This window comes from Macrosteles quadrilineatus, unplaced genomic scaffold (genome assembly GCF_028750875.1).
Source record: "Macrosteles quadrilineatus isolate MER2022 unplaced genomic scaffold, UCM_ALF_1.0 Scaffold_1__1_contigs__length_201487025, whole genome shotgun sequence".
NCBI lineage: Eukaryota > Metazoa > Arthropoda > Insecta > Hemiptera > Cicadellidae > Macrosteles > Macrosteles quadrilineatus.
In genome coordinates, this window is record NW_026542594.1 from 199967283 (window position 1) to 199974028 (window position 6746).

General features: G+C 35.0%; 1 long non-coding RNA gene across 1 annotated transcript; it reads left to right on the forward strand.

Annotated features, from left to right (window-relative positions):
• The first annotated feature begins 1606 nt into the window (after window positions 1–1606).
• Window positions 1607–5032, forward strand: LOC128994206 (uncharacterized). Its single transcript, XR_008490881.1, has 4 exons — window positions 1607–1707; window positions 3632–3805; window positions 4517–4679; window positions 4863–5032. It is a non-coding gene; the product is annotated as an uncharacterized LOC128994206 (long non-coding RNA).
• The last annotated feature ends 1714 nt before the right edge of the window (window positions 5033–6746 follow it).

The following is a 6746-nucleotide window of genomic DNA, read 5'->3' on the forward strand; positions in this document are numbered from 1 at the left end:
TTCCTTCCTGTTTACACTGACAGTTCACCTGAACGTCAAACGTCATCGTCTGCTAGTGATTTTTCTGTAAATTTTCTAACTGCCAATTGGTTGGCTTGCTCTATTGATCATGAAGCCAAATATAGACTTTGGTAACTTTTTTGGGTATTATGCTGTTATCGTACACTGAAACTTAGATGCAATTTTTATTGGAATATTTATTCTTATAGCTTGAAGAACATGCGACCATCTATACTCTAAAACAAGTGCGTGATTGTACACAGGACCAACTTTGATTTTCGCCTGAGGATTATTAGTTTTTATTGACTATTTTGGCCATGAATTGGTAACAAGGCCAATTTTCCGCCCTACAGCCCTTGGAAGTGCAAATATTACTGTCAATACTTTTTGTAGCTGCAGTAAATAAAAACAGCTGTATGTTAGTTTTATTGCAATCTACGTATTTATAAAGGTGTATTAAAATCCTTTCTTATCTTTAATTTAGCCAAAGATTACATATGCTACGCATATGTAATCTTTGCTTTAGCTAATAAATTTAATGTTTAATTCAATCCGATCTATGCTAGGTCTCCTGGTACTATTTATAATATTAACAATAATTACACTTTTTTAATCGTTTTGTCTATTACACTAACATTTTTATAGCAGATATTTAATAAAGATATAGCATAAAATAAATAAACAACAATTTGTGTTATTGGTGTTCATTATTCAATGCTACAAAGGGTAATACAAAGGTAATACCTAAGCGTTAACCATGGCCACCTTTAACTCTTTTTAACCCACTATTTCAATAGTGCAACAACAAACTCTGGCTGGAAGTAACTGGAAACACTCGGTTCATTATAACATAAACTTTACCTTCCTTGTCAATCTTAAATCACTTATTAAAGTCATTAGTGAGTATAGCCATGGCCACCTTAAACTTTGGGACGTGGCATGGTAGAATTGGCAACGTCGCAAGTAGTGTTGTTCAGTGCCAGACGCTGAACATGAGATAACATAAGATAACATGGCAGTGGTAGACATGTTATCAATTTTTGTATTATTCATTTAAATTTATAAACATAAATTTATTGAAAGATTGAAAATAAAACATATGTAACTAAAAACCAAAACAATATATAAACCATTACCTGCCTCCAAAAAAACCGCTGTTACAACTCTACTTGCGACGTTGCCACTTCGAAGGCCGCGGCCAGGTAGAATTGGCAACGTCGCAAATTGTGTTCTCTAGCACCAGATGTCCCTTAAGATAACATGGCAGACAGCTTACACCAGCTCATTATTTCGCGTATTATTAATTAAAATTACAATAATTTATGAACATAAATTTACAGAAAGATTGAAAATAAAACATATACAATTGAAAACCAAAACAATACTTAAATTGATAAATTGAAATTGATTGATGATTGAACGATATTAGTTTACAATAATCAAAGCTCTGTTGTAAAAATCATTTTATCGCTTTGTAGTCTATGCATAATAAGAGAGTTTGTCTGGTTTCTTCTTCCTCTCCTACACCATCCATCCTCAATTCAATTCTGTATTATCATCATCGCATCGTCATCGTATCATTCATTATTGTTTTGATGGTGACAGACGACGTAGATAGATATGCAGACAAACGAAATTCAAACGATTGTAGGCCTAGTTTATCTAGAATTTTTCTCTGCAGAGAAACATTTGCACCATTATTTTAAGGTAAAATCTAGTGTCTGGTAATATACAAATTACTTAATTACTATAGGTTAATACTACAATTTTCATACTGCACGTTTGTAGTAGGACTTAACTAATGCAATATGTATTGTCAATTTTAGCTCAATAAAATGATTTGATTTGAATACATTAATCATAGTACTTTCAGTTTCTCTGGAGTTATTTCCCCAATTTGTCCTTCCTAGTATATGCTAGTATCCAAATCCAATAGACAATTTGATTAGATTAAAGAGACTGTGATGGACTGAATTTGTTTTTGTTGTGGTTAATATAAGCCTACTCTCATGTTTAGGCTATAGGCCTGTATTTTATATCGGTAGGTGTATGGCTCTGTTTTAAACATCTAATTATCATCTCTAAATATTTTTGGTCATTCCTTAACTTATTTAGGCCTATCTAAAACTAGAATAACAGCGCTTTGTAAATTATGATGGGTGCCTATTTTTATAAGGAGGGCTTGAAGAAATGTCCTATTGTAACTTTTTAGTATCTAGGTACCGGTACTAGAAACAAAACCAGCTAAAGTTCCCTATTTACCTAGAAAATTGAAACTTCATTTTTGTACCTAGTTCTCATTTTGTCAGTCATGGTTCAGATGATTATACAAATGGCTGACCCTCTTATCGGTAGCCTAATAAATAAGTATTTTTTGTAGGCCTAGTGACAAAAGCCAAAATTTACGTTGCTACCCTTCTTGCATTTGAGTGAGTACGGTATTTAACTTAATTTAAAATAGGTTAGACTATTCATACCAACATACTGTAACATGTATCAAATCACCTTTTACATAACACAATTGGCTTTAAATACTGAAATGAAATAAATAGACATCTCTTGTGTTAGTTGTAGGGATGGACGAGATTGGATTTTTAGTTCGAGACGAGACGAGATTTTTTATTTCTCATAGAATTTCAGGACGAGATCGAGACGGGATTTCCCTTCTCATAGACAACGGGAAATGCACGTTCAAAATTTTTACCTGATTTTGTAACATTGTTAGATGACTGTTTAAATACAAAAATAATGATAATAGGCAAGAATATTTACAATCTTTTATTAAAAAACATCAGCATAATATTTTTTTATTAATCACGCCTAACTTATTAAAAATGCTTACGATTAGGAAACATAGTGATATCAGTTTATAGTTAGGATAGAGTTCAACTTATCCTTAAATAAAATAAATCATAAAATAAAAGCAATATTAATTTGTATAAAATAGTTAACTTACTTGTTTTGACTTTTTATAGTAATAAAACATTCCTCACACTGCTTACACTTAACAAAACTTCTCAAATGTTATTAAAGTAATATTATTAAAATAATTAAAGTAATATTTACATTTAAAGAATTAGTTAAATAAGAACGCCTTCGCAAAGGAAATGCAACTACAACACGCTCCTGTATTGTGGGTATTGCATTGACTTTCTGCAGGCGTTTTTAATTATTTTTTTTTATTCTCGTCTCGATAAAAATCTCGGCCAAAAAGAAATCTCGTCTCGTGTAACGAGATTTAAAATTTCCCGAAATTTCGAGACTTGACCATCCCTAGTTAACAGTGTTATTTTATTGGATGAAAATTTAACTTAGTTGAATGAGTCTTTTACAGAGTGCACTAGTGGCAAAACAATATTTCCCTTTAATGTTTTTGATGTTTTAATCATTAATGCGATTTAAAAGTTCCTCTAAATTTTTGTAACATATCTTATTAGATTGGCTGTTAAGAGGATAGTGGATGTATAGGTACCTACGGTACTACAGAAATCAGTTATTGACACACTGTCGTTGGTTCCAAACAACGATCATTAATTTAATTTTTAAAAACTAACAACATTACCTAACATTATTTGTGTCTAGTACTATCAATAGTCAAAGATGATACTAACCAACTTGTGTCATGTTTCAGGTGTGGTGGATGGTTGGAGGAGATATGCCATTGACCCTGGAAAGTTCTCTAGTTTCTTGATGAGGACTTGTGATTGTCTAGAGTCCACAGGGCGTTTCAGCACCACAGAACCTGCTTGTCTACTCTTGTGTATCCTACTACGAGCCTTTAGAGAACAAGCAGCCCCGATATTGGGTGAGTGAATATTTGATCTAGATATTTGGCTATTTGGCCTGAAACTAGTAATTAGACAATGGATATACTTTATATTTATTCAGAATAGTACACTGGAAACTTTGTTGTCGTTTTGTTGACGTTCATGCAAAAAGTTGTACTAAAAAAACTGTACTTTTTAGGAGACAAAACAAAAACTAAAATCGCCTACAGGCTAGGCTTTGTTTTGACGTTCTAAGGGTGTTTAGTGGCAGTTCAAAATAACATATTATAATACCTGACCTTGTTAGAGAATAACCCAGAAGGTAGAAGACCCCTTGGAAGACCGAAACTTAGATGGTTCGACCAAGTGGAGAAAGACCTGAGGAAGCTAGGGAGAAGGAAGGAAGATGCAAGAAGCAGAGACCTATGGAGGCAGTGTGTTGGGGAGGCCAAGTACCATCTAGGGTACCAGTGGCCACAGCAGTAAGTAAGTAAGTAATACCTGACCTTACCTATTAAAAAGGCATAGGGTCGCCTCGCCTAAGCCTTTCTTTGGTTTCTTGGCAGCTTAAGTGCCCAGACCCTATTCTGAGGATGACTGTGCACCAACACCAACTCCCTAGGACCTCAGGCGGGATTCGAACCCGTGAACTGTGTTAAGCGCTTTGCTGCTGCAATCTGCTTGGTCTATAGGCGACTTTAGCTTTTTATCGCCTCCTGAAAAGTACACCAACTTGGGGTCTGTTTCAGGTGTGGTGTTGGTGGTTGGAGGAGATACGGCATCGACCCTGGAGAGTTCTCTAGTTTCCTGATGAGGACTTGTGGATCGTCTTGTGTCCAGCACCACAGAACCTGCTAGTCTACTCTTGTGTATCCTACTACGAGCTGTTAGAGAACAAGCTGCCCATATTTGGTGAGTGAATTTTCAGCATTGATTAAATAATAATATAGATCTTGTTTGGTTGGGTCATATTATATCTGAAATTAGTCATTATTTGACGATAAAGAATGAAGAATGAAGAAGATTCATAAAGAATGTAGATAAGAAAAGTTCCTCCTAAAAAGTTGGCCTACACTAACTTGTGGCATGTTTCAGATGTAGCAATTGGTGTTGGTGGTTGGAGGAGATACAACATCGACCCCGGAGAGTTCTCTAGTTTCCTGATGAGGATGTGTGATCGCCTTGTGTCCACGGGGCATTTCAGCACGACTGAACCTGCTAGTCTACTCCCGCGCAGCTACTACAAGCTGTTAGAGAACAAGCAGCCCATATTGGGTGAGTTAATATTTGTAGAGGTGTGCGGATAGTGAAATTTCATTTCGGATCGGATTCGGATCGGATAGTTGAGGCTCGGTTCGGATCGGATCGGATATTGGGAGGTTCGGATTCGGATATTTTCGGATTCGGATAGTTCGGCGCGGTTAATGATAAGCTGCATATGCATTTTTAACATATAAAACACTGTAAAGCTGTGTAAATAAACATAAATGGTGATTTTGAATCATAAAATTTCAAATTAGCCACGTCCACAGTTTTTCTCTCTTGAAAATCACAATTCACAACATCTATTTTCAAAAGTTGGTTGCTTGAATTAAGTACACTAACAGCCAAAATCTTCACACAACACTTAAGCTCAGCAGGACTGATGTCAAAGTTTGGGTTTGTTTACTTGAGGTTATGTTTTATGTTGTTTTCTGGTTCTCACAAGACAAGGATTTCTATCTCAATTTTATTTTCACATTGTATTTCCTTACGTTTTTGGAACAGATTATTGGCCTTAAGTGGCATTCTTGGGGTTTGCCAAGTTTAGAAAACATCACTAATACACTAAACTGGGCTCTAGATTTGATGTTGTGGCAAGTTAATTAGAGCAATTAGGCTTTATAACTCTGTAAATAAAGGTGTGTATCCCTGAATTTATAAATTTCATTCTACACTTATTCACTGCCAAACATAATTCAGTAGAACCTTGATGAACCAAGAATTACACTAGCCTACATAACTTCATTACCCCAAGTAAAATACCAAGATAAGTTTTAAAAGTAAAAAGTTATAAGTTTGTTAAAAATGGATTTTAAATTCAACAATTAATTATTGCAGTCCATTATTGTTATGCAGTATGGTCCCAAGTTATTGTTTTTGATTTTGAAACATCACAGTTCATTTGAAAAAATTAAAGTTGAAGCAGCCCAAGGTCAACAAGTCACACACGTGTACAACAATAGTTTTTTTACAAGCTTTCTCCAGACCACTGGGGAGGGGCGCGCGTACAGATTGGCCAATGGTTTAAGGGTCGTTTCTAACATACAGATTGACCAAAGGTCCTAATGAGCAGGGGCAAAAAATGGGGGCGGAGCTTACAGCAGTGATGTGTGTGGGGGAGGAGCTAGTCTATTCAAGTAAACTGTTTGTTAACGTTTTCTAATCTTACCAGATACAGAGGTGGTCTCATAAGTTTAACATGGGAAACTATGGAGCCATTGGGGCAGAGCCCGAAATGATTTTTTTTGGCAATATGTCTAGATATGTTAATCGGGAATGTGAGCTATCTTCATACCAAATTTCAACCCGATCCGACCAGTAGTTAATGCGTGATTGGATATCAAACAAACGAACAAACTCACAAAATTTCACAATATTAGTACTACGATATATTGTAGTTTTTAAGGGTGAAAACATGATGTATCATCATATCTCTATTATTTTCATTGCGTGCGCCATCTCTTCAAGGAAACTTCAGAAAGATTAATAATACTAATGACACATACTATGAAAACAAAAAATCTAACGTAAACCATTTTCTTCTTTACATTTTATACAAAACTAGCTGTTGTACCCGTACTTCGCAACGGGAAGAGGACACAAAATAGAAACATTTTAATCTTTACATCTGTTGTATATAATAGTTACACATCCGCAAACGCTTTTAGAAACAAAATTCAACTTTTATGGCCTTAATAGAAAAGTTAAAGTTATAAC